Here is a 17,452-nt window from a genome sequence, read left to right as displayed (position 1 = left end):
AATTAATAAGTTTCTTGATAGTCCCTTGCAAAGATGCAATGGAAATTGGCTGCTCCCTCTGCCATCTTCTCTGAAATTTCTTAACTTTGTGAACTCTCTCATCTCCTCTGAGTACTGCAGCAGAAAATTGAAACGTGGGTGGTTTTCTGTTGTCCCAACCCTTCCCTTTAGATGCTTAGAATGCCCACGTCACCGATTTGCTGGAGGCATAGGCAGACGTGACATGGCTGCTTCTGAGAGAATCCATTGGTAAGGAGGAAAAAGGACATGAGGAGGATTTTATCCACCACTAATCCAACTTTATACCGCAAGCTCTGTGTGTCCATGCTTATAAAGAGAGATTTCTGTAAATCAAAGTTCTAAACCCCAAATCTAAAAACCTGTGAGTAAAGAGTTTTGCTATGAGAGTGATCACTCAAAATAAGGAATATAATGGGGATTTAACATTTCGTGTCAGTTGTATCTATCCCTTTGAATGAGTACATAAGCATTTTTTGAAAGAATATTTTAAAGAATGCTTATTTATTGTTGGAAATTTACCAAGTACAAGAACTCTAACATGTCTGATGTATCACAGGTACTCATATTAAATATTTCATGGAGAAAAAAGAATAGAATGGTATAAAACAAAACTGGACTTGAGGAAATTTGGCATATTAAGGACCTTGTAGCCATGTTAAGAATTTTAGATTTGGTTTTCGAGCACTGGTCATTTATCACAATTTTTTAACCAGAGGATTATATAATTATCTTTTCTTTTTCTTTTTTTTTTCTTTTTTTTTTCTTTTTTTTTTTTTTTTTGACAGGCAGAGTGGACAGTGAGAGAGACAGAGAGAAAGGTCTTCCTTTTGCTGTTGGTTCACCCTCCAATGGCCGCCGCGGCTGGCGCGCTGCAGCCGGCGCACCGCGCTGATCCGATAGCAGCAGCCAGGTACTTCTCCTGGTCTCCCATGGGGTGCAGGGCCCAAGCACTTGGGCCATCCTCCACTGCCTTCCCAGGCCACAGCAGAGAGCTGGCCTGGAAGAGGGGCAACTGGGACAGAATCCGGTGCCCCGACTGGGACTAGAACCTGGTGTGCCGGCGCCGCAAGGCGGAGGATTAGCCTAGTGAGCCGTGACGCCGGCCCATATAATTGTCTTTTAAAAATATGATTCTGACTGCAGTGTGCATGGTGCATTGGAGTACACTGAAGCTGGATGCAAAAATACCAGTGAGGAACCTCCTGCAGAATTCAGGTGGGAAAATAGCTTAGATTAGGCTGGCGACAAACAAGATACAGAGGAGTGGATGGATTGAGATGTGTTGGGGCAGGAGGGATTATCACAGAGCTTAGCTATGTATTCAGTCTAGTGGGAGGTTGGAAATAATGGAGGCAGGAAGAAGTTTTGGTAAGGATGAGAATCATGGCTCCCTTTGGGAACTACTTAGCCAAAGACTATTGTGAGACGCTCGAGAGGGAGGAAGGCTGTCAGGTACTCACCTGGACTTGGGTGGATCGACTTGAAAGCTCTAGCAATGAGTGCCTGGGAGTGTCTGTGGAAGGCACACGCAAGGAGAAAGGCCATGCCGGGAGAAGACCAATGTTTAAAGCTGTAAAGGAGGAAGACACAGAGTGAGCTTTCAGAGAGACTGAAAGCAAATCAAGATAGAGTGATTTCAAGACAGGAGGCAAAAAGAATAAGAGTGTTGCAAGAGAGAAGTGGCCAACTGTGCCAAGAGGACAGGCAGGTGCAAACTAAAGAAATGCCCCCTTGGCCCTAACAGAGTAGAGTTCTGTGGCGAGCTTAGCAAAAGCATTCTCGCTAGCCCAGTGGAAAGGGAAGCCAGACCGGATGGATTGAACAATGAGAAATGAGAAATAGAGACAAGAGTGTGGTCCTCTCACACGGTTGTCAGACGGTGGTTACCGTCAATGGTGACACGCTAACACTGGAGGAGATTAATCTGCAACCCAAGTGCAAAACCCTCTCGGATAACTGTGCTATGCATAAGGCACCTTAATGCTACAGTGACAGAATAATCCTGTGTATTAGGAACACACACAAAAAAGGAAAAATCGGGGATGCAAAATCTCCAAAGCTTCAGAGGCCAAGTTCAAAGGCTTTGGTCTGTGCCAGGTACTATTTCAAACAGATACATTAAGAGCCAGTATTCCTAACAAGGTGAATATCAACTAGCCTCATACTGATTATAAAGTGCTAATAATGATATAAATAAAAACTGCCACTTATTGAGTGCTGACTCTGTGCCTGATAGCCTGCTCACCACTCAACACGGTTTGCCTCATTTAATATTAACGGCAACACCGATAGATAGTTGTTATTAACCTCTGTTACAGAAAGGATTCTGAGGGCTACAGAGGTTGATTCTTGTGTCCCGTAAGTGGAGCCAGGATTCTGATTGGTCTGACCCTGAGGCCCAAGTTGGGTTATTTCGTTTCTTCTAGTTGTTGTGCGTGAAAACTTGCTGCCTGGCAAACTGGAAATCTGACTGCATTTCTAAACTTGTTCAGCTTACTTAATTTGATTAGAAACATCAAGACTTTAAAAAGCAATTACGTAGAATGATTTGAATCTAAGATGAGCTAATATATCCAGAGCTCTTCCATGGCCAGACACACAGAGAGCCCTATATATGTTATCTACTATTACTTACTAAAAGGCTCTGGAGAGAAATTGGTCTGCCCTTCTCCAGTGCTGATCCAACATTGTGAATAGTAATTCCAATTTTCCCTCCAAGGGTAGCTAAATTCTTAACTTCCTACAGAGTTTTCAACATTGATTTAAGGAAGAAGATGGTGTTTCCTAACTTGATTGTTAATTTCTTTTCAGGAAATTATGTTGTTGTCGGCAAGGACAAAGGTACAGTGTTGCAGACATTTAGCAAATGCATCTAGTCCTCTAGTAACATTGCAGGAGATCCCTTCAGAGTAACCCGGAGCAGCAAAGGGATGAACAACCTTTCCCTAAATCCACCCACCTTGAGGCTGGGACTGAATATGACCCCACTTTAATGGGGGCAGCCATGGAGATTAATGGAGGAGGAGCCTTCTTGGGTAACCATGTTTACCAACATTAGCATGTTTGATCTCCTAATGCAGCCTGCCTGCTAAAACACCTGTTCTGAAAATAGGAATTTGTTCCAACATGACTGATACATTTGCATTTGCATTTGTGTATGTGTGTCTTTGTGAGAAAGAGAAAACGCAGCTGAAGCAGGCCATGTGGAGATACACAAAAGCAAATGTGCACACCCCATCCACTCAGCTCAGCAGGCGTGCTCCAAGCTACCCCCACCCCTTCCTTGTGTCCCAACTTCCTGCTGGGTTTACAAGGATTCTCCTCCTTGAAGTTCACAGTTAACTCACAGGCTGCAGCCCTTTCGGACATCCACTTCCTTGAGCCTTTCTCAAGACAAGGTGCCATGTTGATCATGGTATTTATGTACTGTCTTAGCCATTTAACATGCATCCAGGGGCTAGTGCTGTAGCATAGCCGGTAAAGCTGCTGCCTGTCACACCGGCATCCCATAAGGGCACTGGATCAAGTCCTTGCTGCTCCTCTTCCAATCTAGCTTCCTGCTAATGCACCTGGGGAAGCAGAAAAGGTTGGCTCAAGTCCTGGGGGCCCAGTATCCACGTGGGAGACTCAGATGAAACTTCTGGCTCCTGGCTTTGGCCTGGCATAGCCCCAACCGTGGTAGGCGTTTGGAGAGTGAACCAGTGGATAGAAGACTGACCTCTCTCTCTTTCTCTGCCTCTGCATTTCCTTCATTGTAACTCTAATTTTCAAATAAATAAGTAAATCTTAAAAGGAAAAAAAAATGCATCCAATGGTGCTACTGTTTTTCCTGGGTCCCTATCTTTATTATATGTCACTGACATTGTGCGTCCCTGTAAGCCCTGTGGTTGTTACTGTGTGATTTGGAAAAGTGTAGTCCTTTTTAGAAATATTCATGAGCCTTATAGCAGAACTGACAAAAATAAGGATGGAGCAAATACTAGGGTGCGTCTAAACATTCGTGGATAAATGAAATTAAAAGTTCATTTGAGCACAAACATTTTAAAATCCATGCTTTTTTTTGTAATACCCATTTTCAATGAGCTTTATGAAGACCCCTTGTATTTTTATTCTACAAAGAAGAAAATAAGCAAAGACAAGTAACTTATCCAAGGTCACCCATCAGTGATTCCATGCCCATTTAATTCCTTTGTTTTGTTTTGTTCCCACTCCCTCTACATAGCTTCAAACAACGTTGAACTGGACAATTGTTGCCATCCAGTTTCCACGTTATGACAATAAGAATTTTCCAGAAAGACCTTAATTCAAGGTGACCCATGCAAGTATTTGAATGGTCTGTGTATTTTTAAAACCACGTAGGTTATCCCCCTCTGTACATCCTAAGTCGGTCCCATTCTACTCACATGTTAATAAATTTTTCTCATTTGTGAGAGTGCTGAACAGAGCAAGCGAATTGTTTTACCCAGCAGGTGGTGGAGCAGCAATAAAGCAGCCTCGTGATTAAGTGGAGTTTGAGCCTCTTATCTTCCTCACCAAGTGGGAGGCACCATTAGTAGTAAAAGTAATTACCTGTGTAGAACACACTGATTGCATCAAGTACCTACTACATGCTAGGAAGATAGTCATCTCAATTTTAGAGCATCTTAAGAGGTATTCATTTAGTGTTATTTTACATTTTAAGCAAGATTACATTATTTTTGGAAAATATTGTGTTAGCTGGACAAACAATTTTTTAAAATTCTTAAAGGACTTCCTGGGCTCTGGTTATTCCTTCATTAGTAGCCTTTTCCCAACATGGCAGCTGCAAAGTGTGCTGGAAACGCTGGAGACATGCACCCTCTAAATCGTGGAGCATCTATTTAGTGAGGGTTGGTTTTGCGTGGGTGTGGAGCACTTGTGCTTTCTTCTATGAAATCACAAAAGTCCCTTATGCAAAACTGCCGAGTGCTTAAAGTAGTAATTCCTAAGAAATTGTCCAGGCCAGATCTTGTTTGACGTTGTGTTGGAGAGCTTGACTAGGCTTTAAACTCTTCTCAGGTGGGAATTTTAGAAATGGGGCTGGCTGGACTCAGTTGAGGCAGTGCCAGATATTTGGCACTTAGTGGCAGTAAACTCTGCAAGGTGGCGTTGGAGGCCCGAGAACTCTCCCATTCTCCCAAAGGTTGACAAAATCGCTCCCACCAGACACCGTAGCCTTCCGTCTGTAAAATGAGCAGATCTAGCAGGTGTCTTGGGGTGGGTGTCTGGCCTAGTGGTTAAGACACAGCACATCAGAGTGCCTGGCATTGATCCACAGCTCCAACTCCCCCTGAGTCCAGCTTCCAGCCAGAGTAGACCCTGAGAGGCAACAGTGACGGTTCAAGTACTTGGGTCCCTAACACTCCCATGGGAGAATTAAGTTTCCAGCTCCCAGCTTCCACCTGGCCCAGACCTGGTTGTTGCAGGCATTAGTGAATCAGCAGATGGGAGTTCTCTTTCCCTCTCTCTCCCTGCCTCTGAAACAGGTGTCTGTGTAAATACAAATTCCGGTGTTTTTGTACAGTTGAATTCTCTGTGTGCTTGCACTTAGAGTGAGCAGGCTGTGCAGTTGTCTGGTGCCCCATTGAACTCTATGCCCTTGTGTTTGCCTGTCCACCCCTGAAAGTGTTTATCAATAATATTTTCACTTGAGTGTCCCAAAGGGTTGCATTCTCTATGTAAGTAAGCAAGACATTGTTTGTAAGGCTAGCACATCTATTTAGATTCGTCAATACTTTCTAAATTAATAGGCTGGCAAAAGATTATTTTGAAGTGTCACACTTGTGCGGATTGGCCCCCTGTGATCAAGGCTGCCAGTCCTTTATTCATTGTGTCTGCTTCCTTTTTGTTGCTGCCCATGCCAGAAAGAGCCACAAGATGGCTGTCAGATGTGATCAGATTACTGAATCCTGGGCTTGCGTCATCGAACCCTGCTGTCATTTGTACCAGCTATGAGACGTTAGGCAGCACTGAACTGATTGAGGTGTCAGTTTCCTCATCTGTAAATTGGACACAACAATAGGCATTCCCTTATGGGCTTCTTTTAAAATATTTATTTATTTTATTATTTGAAAGGCAGAGTTACAGAGAGGCATTGGCAGAGGGAAGGAGGAAGAGACATCTTCCATCCTCTTTGTCATTCCCCAAATGGCCGTAATGGCCAGAGCTGAGCTGATCTGAAGCTAGGAGCCAAGGAGCTTCCTCCATGTCTCCCATGCAGGTGCAGGGGCCCAAGAACTTGGGTCATCTTCTGCTTCTTTCCCAGGCCATAGCAGAGAGCTGGATCAGAAGTGGAGCAGCCAGGACTAGAACTGGCACCCATATGGGATGCCGGCACTGCAGGCAGCAACTTTACCTGCTACGCCACAGCACCAGCCACACCTTATAGACTTTTCATGAAGACAAATATCAATGAGGTAGTAGGGAATATTGTTTCTTTTTGTCCTGGAAAAAAATAGAAAAACTTCTAGTGAGCAGTAGTGACTTTGTGGAATAGAGAATGTGGTGTTGCTTTTATGTCTATATTTTTTGTACCATTTTTCTTTTCTATTTGAACTCTTTAATTATAAAGCATTTATTGCCTTTTTAAAAAACTTTTGCTTAGTAATGTCATTTGTTTTGTCGAGTGAAATCATGAGCCTTCTTTATTATTATTTTGTTCTTTAGACGCTCTGATTAAAGCAACTATCAAAATAGTATTAAAAATTAAATAACATAACTAAGGTGTTTTTCATAATGCCTGCCACAGAATAAACATTAATCAAATTTATCTTAAGTAGCAATATCACTTCTGTAACTATAGAAATCATATAGCCCAGGCAAACCACAGCAAGGCAAAAGACGTAGCAATTACTCTATAAAGATTTTCATTTCAGTCATCCTGGTTCATTTTAAGTCCTGGAATCAACAGTGAGTGTTTATATATTGGTTAAATTGCTTATGATGGATTGCAGAGAACTCTTGAAATTATTTTTGTGCTGCAATTATATTATATTAGAGTGTTTGGAATAATTTTGATATTCAGGCAGACATGGTTCTGTTGTGGGGTTTTTTTCCCACTAAGATTTTTCACTGTTTTGGCATTAGTTGTGTTGAGAGATTCAACCAAAGAATGTGTCACTAGCTAAAGCTGAACAATGCTGTCATGCATACAGAGGCAAATGACACATTTGCCAACCATACTTCTACCTGTTTGATTAGTCGGGAGCATCCTGACTCTAGGTGAGCACTTCAGAACAAGAATGACTTTTAATTTCAATGTTTCATTCATTTATCGCTTCCTTTGTCCTTGTTTGTTCCTTCTCTTGTTTTTCTCCTTTCAACCTTCTTCCCTTCTCTCCCTCCCTGCCCCATCCCTCCCTCCCTCCCTCCCTGCCTTGCTTCCTTCTTTCTTTCCTGTGTTCTGTAAGCACCCATTCCATCTGTGAAAACCAGAAGTCAAGTTTTGTTCATGCTTCTCATTTGCAAATACCTTTGACCAAGACAAAAGGCAAGGTTCAAACAAACATTTAGCTTCTGCTAAAGTGATTTATTAAGAATGTAAGTGGCTAGTTTTTTTCTGCTGTAGACACTAATTATCATTTACTAGATTTTGAGGCATAAAGCAAGCCAAGTAACCCCACTGAGTGTCCTCTCCTGTCTCTCAAGTGGGATGGTGCTATCTGCCTTATCGTGCATATGAAAGACTTAACCCCGCGCTGCCTTGTAATATGTCTGTTAAGTAGTAACAATGCACAGCTCACCACACCGTGGAGAATCTGACACGTGCAGGCTGTAGATGAAGCAAACCAAGTAGTGTCTACATGGTGGGAAGAGTTCCAAATGTAACCTCGATATTCAGCGGGATCATTTTTTGAGCACTTATTTACATGTTAGACCTTACATCAAATACTCTGTATATATTGTACACAGAGTGTTGTTATTTCCTCTTATGGATAAGGAAATGAAGGCCCTTGAAAGAGGGCAAGGACTTTTCCCAGGGTAAGGCACAAAGTTCAGATTCAAGCCCATAGTCCAGAGTTCATGGTCATAACTACTGTGCCACCTGAACCTCGGGGGCGAAAAGGTACCTAGCGACAGAGTTATGCACGTTACTGAATTAGGACTCCTTTAAGTCTCTGTGAGTGGCCTACGTAATGCTTCCTGTGGAGCTAGGTGAATGGTGGAGATTCAGGCCTCCTTGGTTATGTATAGGCACAGACTCCAAAGCCAAGCAGACCTTCATGAGGGTTTCTCAGGTTGTCCTCTCCCGATCAACTATACCCAATCACCATCTCCCGAGGCCTCGTGTCGCTGTGCTGTGGCCCAGGCTTGGTCTCCAGGGATTTCTTGTCCTGATTTCTCCAGTGGCTTCAGCCTCCTTGCACAAAAGCCGTGGCTTCTGATCTCATTGTGTCTTCCTTGTGGGGCGGTGCTGGGTGCCCACTTCCGGTTACAATCAAGGCTCTTTGGATCATTAGGAAGAATAGCCCTTTTCAAAGGAAAGTAAGTGCCAGCAACCAAGCAGTGATGATCAGATGTCTGAGTGGACCCTTGCATGGACAGGGAATGGGGTGAAGGTCGAGCAGCTGGACTTCAGGCTGGGTAGGGCCAGGCAGGGCCCACAACCTGGCCATTGTGCGTCTTTAGCATCTTCCCCCACACGTCCCTCAAGGTCTCCACCTGCTGCCTCAAGTCTCCACGTCTTCATTCGGATTTGTTTGGATCCCTGAGTCATTCCTACCACAAGTCTGGCTCTCCCTGGGTGGTCTTCTTTCAGACCCTTATGCATGCTGAGTGCAGCCTCCTAGGGCCTGTGGAGGTGCCAGTTCTTAGACAAGCAGAGATGTGGTTTGAATGAATCATCCCCAAATATATCCACCCCATCGGCCCCTTGAAAGTGGTGTCTGGAGGAATCGACTGTCAGGAACGGTCCTTCATGCTGTTGCTTGCTCTGTGTGGTACCCTGTTGGCCAAAACCCCTGCGCCTCAAAAACCTGCCCTAGCCACGGAGATGCCAGGCGAGGCGAGGCTGTGTGTATTTAGGGCTTATTTTCTGCCAGTCCTTCCAGAAGCTGGAGATGGAGCCGCGAGCCAAGCACTCAGGTGTTGTAGCCTGAGAACATTCACTTCCGGGCTGGCGCTGTGGCGCAGGAGGTTAATCCTCTACCTGCGGCACCGGCATCCCATATGGGCACCAGTTCTAGTCCCAGCTGTTCCCTTCCACGCCAGCTCTCTGCTATGGCCTGGGAAAGCAGTAGAAGATGGCCCAAGTGCTTGGGCCCCTGCACCCACGTGGGAGACCTGGAAGAAGCTCCTGGCTCCAGATCAGCACAGCTCCGGCCATTGCGGCCATTTGGGGAGTGAACCAACGTATGGAAGACCTCTCTCTCTGTCTCTCCCTCTCACTGTCTGCAACTCTACCTCTCAAATTAAAAAAGAAAAATTCACTTCAGGAAAGACAAAGAAAATGCAGATGCATACGTAACCCAGGGACTGTGTTAGGTGGGAAATGGTAGGGAGAAAGAGAGCGAGGTGATGACAGAAGATGCCAGGGTCGGAGTGGAGGGCTCCACGTTACAGCATTCCCTGGAGGGTGTGCTGAGGAAGGAAGAAGTCACGGAGATGCACAGGAGCAGCACTCACAGCGACAGGCCCCCACGTGGCTGCGCCGCCTGCCCTTCATTGGGAAGCAGCCTTGCACGATTACAGAGAAGGACTGGGGACGCTTCTTGCCCAGCACCAGGTGTTTCTCATCCCAGCGTCAGGATGTCTTGGGGAGACTTCAACTTCAAAAGCTAAGCCTACACCTGTCCCCTCTCGTGTAGCGTTCCCCAAATGCAGATCACTGGCCTGCTCGCGCAAGTCCCTGGGCAGTCTACAGCTATTTATGAGTTACACATCGGAGATGCTTGGCACCAACTATTGATGCTTTCGTTCTGACAATGGATCACCAGAATACAGACTTCTTGATGCAGCTGTTGGACACTTTTCAAAGAGCACAGATGTCTTGATTGCATCTTGAGGACCCCTTCTTCTTGGCTGAGTGCATGGACTTATTTGTAACTGTGCTTCTGACTTGTGTCTCTATTGACGGAAGGTTCAGGAACCGAGACTGGCAAGGACTTTCAGCACAAAATAAAACCTTTGGAAGGGACTTTCTCTTTCAGTTTTCTTGGGCACATCTTAGTGGCTTCTTCTGAATCTTTAGGAAAAAATATATGGGAGGTCTATAAATTGATGATTAGTAGAGACTTATATAACAGTAACACATTGTGATAGGATTGGCTGCATCCCTCTCTCTTCTGGATGGCTCAGATCTGAAGACAAGTGCATCTCTTTAGCTCTGGGATAATCAAAGACTTTGTACTTGCAGTTCTGCTAAAAGTCTACCTTGCTAATTTTCCGACTAAAGGTCCAGGTAAAGGAACAAAATCATTCTTTCTTAAACCCCTTTTCCTGAACTGTTCCATCTATCTAGCATCATCTTTTAAAATTCACTTCAGGGGCCGGCACTCTGACATAGCAGGTGAAGCCACCGCCTGTAGTGCCAGCATCCCATAGGGGCACCATTTCTAGTCCCGGCTGCTCCTCTTCCAATCCAGCTCTCTGCTGTAGCCTGGGAAAGCAGTGGAAGATGACCTAAGTCCTTGGGCCCCTGCACCCATGTGGGAGATCCAGAAGACGCTCCTGGCTCTTGGCTTCAGATCAGCACTGCTCCACCCATTGCAGTCACCTGGGGAGTGAACGAGCATATGCATGACTCTCTCTCTCTTTCTCTCTCTCTCTCTCACTCTCTGTATCTCTACCTTTCAATTAAATAAATGTTTTTTTTAAAAAAATTCACTTGGACTTCCCCCTCCTTGGAAGTGTTCCGTGACCCCACTGAGTGGAGTCAGGCTTCCTCCTCGTTGCCCCATCGTAGCCTGGGCAGGCTCTGATCCAAGGTCTCAGCACTCCATGGCTGCAGTCCCTTTGTCTTCTGATCTGTTTCCTACTGGGCAATGAGGTTCTCCAGGGAAGACACTGAGGTTTCGTGGGAGAGCTTATTGTGTGCCAGGCACTGGCTTAGACACTGGGAATTTGAATGTCATGAGGACGTGCAGAGTCACCGCTGCCCTTGTAGAGTCTACAGTCTACCGGGATGACACGTTAACAGCATGACCTCAGCAGGAAGTTGCCATGGCTAGTTTTCTTGAGTTCTACGAAGGAAACATTCAAGGCCCAGGAAGGGTTTGATTGTTTCTGCCCATAACGCACCAGCAAAGAGTTGGCATTAAATGAATAAGGGATTTGAACCGAATTGGGGATCTCAGCTTTGGCTGTCCACCCTCTGGCACGAATTCCCAACAATGTTTAAATGTCAACATGTAGGTGCCTTTGTTCTGCTGAATTGACGAGTTGGTTCCCAAAGTGCAAATGAATAACTAAATTTTAAAAACAGGAAAAAAAAAAGGAAAGGTTTCTATCTAAATGGAGATTTTATGGCTTTCAGAAACCTTTAAAACCTTCGCTTTCCCCACGTGAATTCCACTAGGGGTTGACGTATGGCGGATTTTCAGTGTCTGATTTATGCCCGGCAACAACTTCGTTTCCGTAATTAATTGAAGGCTCTGTCTGAGAAAGAGCGTGTTTCGGAATCTCCAGGGCCTGTGGATTCCATCCAGGATACACTCGGCAACTCGGAGACCCGGCGCTGCTCACCTGGCCGGGAGGTTCCCACTCCGTCTGGGAAATGTTGGATTTCTGGTTGTCTTGGGAGCACCGAGTTCCAATTAGGTTGATCTGCATTCCTGCCCGGCGTGGAGGCGCAGGCCGGGACTGTGCAGGGCAGCGACAGCGCCTGAGCTGCCAGAAGCTTCTGTCGGTCCCCTCCCCCTGCTCCTCCTCGCCCCTGGCACTCTGCAACCCACTCTGCTCCTCCGTGACGCCTTTTTAAACCTCCCCATTATGTTCAACAGCATGTCAGCCGAGAGAGCGGGCTCACGAGATCATGTCCGATGGGCCAAAGTGTCGAAAATAAATGTTAGCTCATAAAACATACGTGGCACATCCAGGCGGCCCCAGCGGAGCCCACATGGACAGGAAAAAAAAATGAAGCGAACTTGTTGGAGCCGGCAGTGACGGGTACACCAATAGGATTCTTTGTTAGCAGAGTTTTCCAACTTGCAGGCAGGCAAGTCAGTTAAAAGGGGAATCCGCCCTCTGCTCTGGAGTGGAAAGTAATGAATCTGGGTTTTTCCAAGGCTTTGAAAAGCTGGGCTTCATAAATCCGTTCCCGTATTCAGCAAAGCCCCGTGGAGGATCTGTAACCTGCCAGGCAATGCAGATAAAATAGAGACCAAGAACAGATCCACCCTGAAGGACTGCAGAACCTAGTGGCAGAGATGGACGTTAGCCATTTAAGCAAGGAAGCGTGGTTTTCATGGAGCAGTAAGTGCTGGAGATAGGAAGTCATATCATAAGTGGCCAGGCCACGTGAGGACTCCCTGCTAATGTGCGATTGTAGGTGAGCTCCAAGGGTAAGAATAAGCTGCCCGTGTGAAGAACCTTCCAGTTACTGGGACCTGCATGTAAGTGCACAGGCCACGGTGAGAAAGGCTGGAGGAGCTCCCAGGAGCACTAGGGAGGCGAGTTTTCTGGGTTTCGTGAGTAGAGCGGGGGTGGGTTCCGCAGGGCTTGGGTGGGCAGGTGTCTGGAGGCCACAATACACAGGTAAGAAGTTCCTTCCCACTGAAAGACTGTAAGCAGCACACTTCACGTGGGACTTTGGTCTGGACTGGAGTGGAAAACTCCTGCGAGAGACCGAGGTGCACTACTTCCCCACCTGCCAAGACCACTGACAGCCGCCTGCCTTGAGTGTGGGCTCTGGCCTTGTGCTTAGCCCACAAGCACAGGTGCACTTTGGGGTGGCTTCTTCAGTGTCTTATGACAACTTGCAGCAATTAATTTTTGCCTAGGATTTGCAGAATACACAAAGGTTTTGTGGAGCCTCCAGTTTGAGGTAGTAAGTCACGAATGCTGTGTTTGCACGCCCTCACTTGCAAGCTGTGTGGATTCTGCCTCCAGTTTTACTTTGCTTTCTGTTTGCTAGTTTGTTTTACACATGTCATGTTTTCTCCATAACAAAGCACACATCCACACTTGATGCCACTTAATATTTAATATTTAATTCAAATAATAAAATACTTCTAGTATCAAATAGTGTTTACATGTATGAATTTTTATATTCCCTTTGGAGAGTGTTTCCAAATTCCCCGATGGTACACGGTGGCTTTCTAAATGGTACACAGATAAACTTCTTAGCAATTTAATTGTATTTATTTTAATGTGTAATATTTATAAAAAATGAGAGCCACATCAAAGCAGCAATTTTGCAGCTATTATCACTAGATGTTCGCTGTCAGTTATAATATAAAATTTACCATTCAAATATATTTGTTTAAGAAGGGAGTTGATTTTAAGAAAGAACAGCGCTGGTGGCATAATGGCCACATTGGTGGAGGAAGTGCAGGTTGGCTGGGTTTCCCACCCGTGCTGGCCTGGAAGGAGCCGGGCCACTATCGACCATCGATTGCTCTTCAGGTTGTGTGCCTTTCGTCTGATGTGAGCTTGCCTGTCTGCTGGAAGCAAAGCCACAGGTTCAAGGTGGCTCAAGTCGTGTTTTAGAATGATCTACCCCTTTAACCACTCATTTAGAGTCTGGTTTTGCTCAATGCGTTTTGCAGCATGGGTGCAGGCATTTGGCCTAGTGGTTAAGACAAGGGTTGAGACACCCACGTCCCATCTTGCAGTGTCTGGGTTTGATTCCTGACTGCTCTGCCGAGCCCAGCTCCCTGCTAATGCGGCTCTTGGAGGCAGCAGGAGCTGGCTTATGTCATTGATCCCTGTCACTCACGTGAAAGACCCGGATTTGTTATTGGCTCCTAGCTTCAGCCCCAGCACAGCCCTGGCCTTTGTGGGTATTTGGGAGCAAACCTGCAGATGGGCACTCTCTCTCTGTTTGCGTATATGTCTTGAATTTTAAAAATTGCAATTGGATTATATTTTAGATGCCAAACAAACACCCTCGTTGAAATATCCATGCATCCCCTTAACTTGGGTGTTTGAAGCAAGAAAGTACCACTTTCCCAGTGTAGACACTGTGGATGTGAAGACAGCATTGCACTTCATCGTGGTGTGGCTCAGATGCTGGGTGCACTAAGAGCTGGTGCTTCTGTGGGCTCACCAGGGAAGGCCTCTTGATGCGGTTCTGGTTCTGTATAAGGGGACCGTGGCAGCATTGGACGCCAGCCTAGCTGTCATTCTGTGTGGTCACAGCCAGTTTGAGGTGTGTAAACCGGGTTAGATAGGCGTCAGCTGAAACCCGAAGCCAGGATTCATTCTGTCTCAGTGCTCACGAGCAGGTGGCGTTTCATCAGTCAATGAAATCATCCCCCGTGAGTTGCTGACCGACCTGTTGGACAGAGCAAGTGTGTCGGTTGCTAGTCTGTCTCCCTCAAGACAGCCTAACAAACAAAGTGTTCCTCGTGGGAGAAACCTTAGCCCTGGGGAGAGGGAGCAGTATTCCCTTGTGTGGGGCTACCTATCACATGCTGCGTCCTTGGCTCCTTCTGAAACCCGCTTGCAAACACTCCTTTCCCAGGCCTAGTTTGTTTCGTGCTACATTTTTTACAAATTATTTGGAAGCCCTCAGTTAGAATAAAACGCTGCATAGAACAGAGTGGGAAGGAGTCTAAGAAGCAGCAGAACTCCCCTCTGGGGTGGGGAGACTGATGGCAAAGTCACTTAGTCACATTACACTTACTTGGACACTCTCCTGGCAAGAAAGAACCTCAGGCTCGCAGAGACCGGGGGTTGGCAAAACTTGCCTGCCAAGGGCCATGGCGTTTGTATTTTCTGCTGCTTTCTTCATCCTGTGGTCTCTGTAGTAGCTTTACAGCTAGAAAGCAGCAAAAGGCTGTTTTCCAATAAAACTTTATTCACAAAATAAGTAGTGGGTGGGATTCGGCTCTGGGGCTGTAGATCTCCAACCCTTACCCACAGAAGATTAGAGTTTAACCCTTGGAGTGATGTAGACATGAATCACTCCTGGCTCTGCTGCTTACCAGGTGTGGGAACATGGCCCTCTTAATATATCCCTGAGCTTGTCAGTTTCTGTTTCGTAAAATAGGAAGAAGTATCTGTGTCCCCTCTGATGGACTCTTGGGAGAATCTCACAGGTGACACTCGCAGTGATGAGCGCAGCCTTGATGCAGTGAGAACTCCTCCAGTGCTGGATGCCACTGCTACTGCAGCTTTGCTCTGACTTGGGCTTGGAAGCTGTTCCCCAGTAGCCCACTGGCTACAGAGAAGTGAAGAGTAAGTCTTTCTTCTGCTTAAAGCAGCCCATGTTTTCCATGACTTTGACCATGGCCTGTCTAGCCCCTGCTTACTTTCCCCACATTGTGTGAGCTGCTCTGCCTGTGCCCCAGGGCGGGCTCAGCCCTGCTGAAGCAGCTCCCGGTAGCTCTCTGATGCCTCAGAGCAATGGCTTTCCCCTCATTTTCTAGGAATCTATTCCCTTGGCTTCTCACATGGCTGTTTTCCTCTCATCCTTTGGGAGTGTGCTTATGGATTGTGTCCTCAGAGAAGCCTCCCTTATTTTCCCACTATAACTATTTTCTTACAACTCTGGGCAAAATTCATGAAGATCCATGCCTATCTTATTCACAGTTGAAATCACAAGGCTTTGTACAGTGTTCTGGCACATAATAGACACTCAACAAACACACCCTAAATAAAAGAGTAAATAATTCATTATTAGGCAATCATCATTATGAATAATACTGAAAGCACAGGATCCAATACAGGTTTCACCAAATTTCAACTCTCACCAAACTCTCTCAGGAATTTCACTGTACCCATATACAACATGTATTATAAATTTAAAAAAAATTCACTCACTTTCTTTTAAACTTATTTCCGATTAAGCTGGTGGTTAACAAACTACAGCCCTTGGGCCAAATTTAGCTCCCTACTTGTTATATTTTTTTTATTTATTTTTATTTATTTGAAAGAGTTACAGAGAGACATAGAGCCAGAGAGAGAGGTTTTCCATCCACTGGTTCACTCCCCAAATGGCTGCAATGGCCAGAGCTGGGCCAGACCAAAACCAGGACCAGGAGCTTCTTCCAGGTCTACCACACAGGGGCAGGGGCCCAAGGACTTAGGCCATCTTATACTGTTTTCCTAGGCCATAACAGAAAGCTAGATCGGAAGTGAAGCAGCCGGGACTTGAACCAGTGCCCATATGGGATGCTGGTGCTGCAGGCCAGGGCTATAACCCTCTGCACCACAGCACTGGCCCCTCTGTACTTTTTTTTTTCTTTTTTTAAGATTTTATTTATTTATTTGAGAGGTAGAGTTACAGACAGTGAGAGAGAAAGACAGAAAGAAAGGTCTTCCTTCCGTTGGTTCACCCCACAAATGGCCGCATCAGCCAGAGCTGTGCAGATCTGAAGCGAGGAGACAGGTGCTTTCTCCGGGTTCCCATGTGGGTGCAGGTGCCCAAGCACTTGGGCCATTTTCTACTGCTTTCCCAGGCCATAGCAGAAAGCTAGATAGGAAGAGGAGCAGCCCGGGACTAGAATTGGTGCCCACATGGGATGCTGATGTCGCAGGCAGAGGATTAACCTACTGCGCCACAGCGCTGGCCCCTGTACTTGTTTTTATAAGTAAAGTTTTATTGGAACACAGCCACATCCATTAATTAACATAATATCTAAGGATACTTTTGCCCTACAGTGGCAGAACTGAATGTATGAGTAGAGACTGGCTGGACTCTGAAAACCTGGATATGTTTATTTTGTGATCCTTTACAAGAAATGTTGGGTGACCTCTGGATAAGCAATAGAATTCACTAAATCCCATGTTTGGTATGCTAGCTTTCATTGTCATCCTTATTGGAAACAGTCTGGTGATTATTCAGTTTTAAAAACATTTCACCAAGAACCTACTAGAACATCTTGTCTACCACTTCTAGTACGTGAGCCCCCTTGAACGTCATTGAGATTCTGCCCTTGGGTAGAAGTCTAATATGTGGGTCCTTGATGAAAATTAGAACATTGTTCCCCCTGGAATATTCTTTTGATGATTCCTCTATGTCGAGAAGTTCTATTATCAAGTTTACCCAAGAGGCAGTACATGGGCCTTTCTCTCCCTATTGCTATACATGTGCCTGGCACAGTCCTGCTAACCTTGCACACAAGTCTCCGTAAGTCTGATTTGCCACCTGGACCTCCTCATGACAGTTGTCAAAAGTGCCGCTGCTCTCCCACAACACCCAGACTCCTGACAGCTGAACCCTGAAGATTCAGCTCTCGCTAGGGTACCCTGCTTCTCTCTGTGCCTGAGCTTCTGGAAGGCCGGGCTGCTAACTTTTTCTCATGTTATG

The 17,452-nt window shown here is 45.8% G+C and overlaps 1 protein-coding gene and 1 long non-coding RNA gene across 9 annotated transcripts in view; both read left to right on the top strand.

Moving 5' to 3' along the window:
* Positions 1-17,452, top strand: part of TSHZ2 (teashirt zinc finger homeobox 2) — a 478,036-nt gene that overhangs the window by 109,513 nt on the left and 351,071 nt on the right. The gene's annotated exons all lie outside the window — the stretch shown is intronic.
* The window catches only part of LOC138844271 (uncharacterized), a 45,444-nt gene that overhangs the window by 10,879 nt on the left and 17,113 nt on the right, over positions 1-17,452 (top strand). The window contains exon 2 of the long non-coding RNA XR_011379826.1: positions 172-17,452. This exon is cut by the window's right edge and continues 17,113 nt beyond it. This is a non-coding gene — a long non-coding RNA (uncharacterized lncRNA). The remainder of the gene's footprint in view (positions 1-171) is intronic.

Source organism: Oryctolagus cuniculus, chromosome 11 (assembly GCF_964237555.1).
Source record: "Oryctolagus cuniculus chromosome 11, mOryCun1.1, whole genome shotgun sequence".
NCBI classification, from domain to species: domain Eukaryota; kingdom Metazoa; phylum Chordata; class Mammalia; order Lagomorpha; family Leporidae; genus Oryctolagus; species Oryctolagus cuniculus.
The sequence above is the reverse complement of the archived record's forward strand: the minus strand, read 5'-3'. Positions and strand labels throughout refer to the sequence as shown.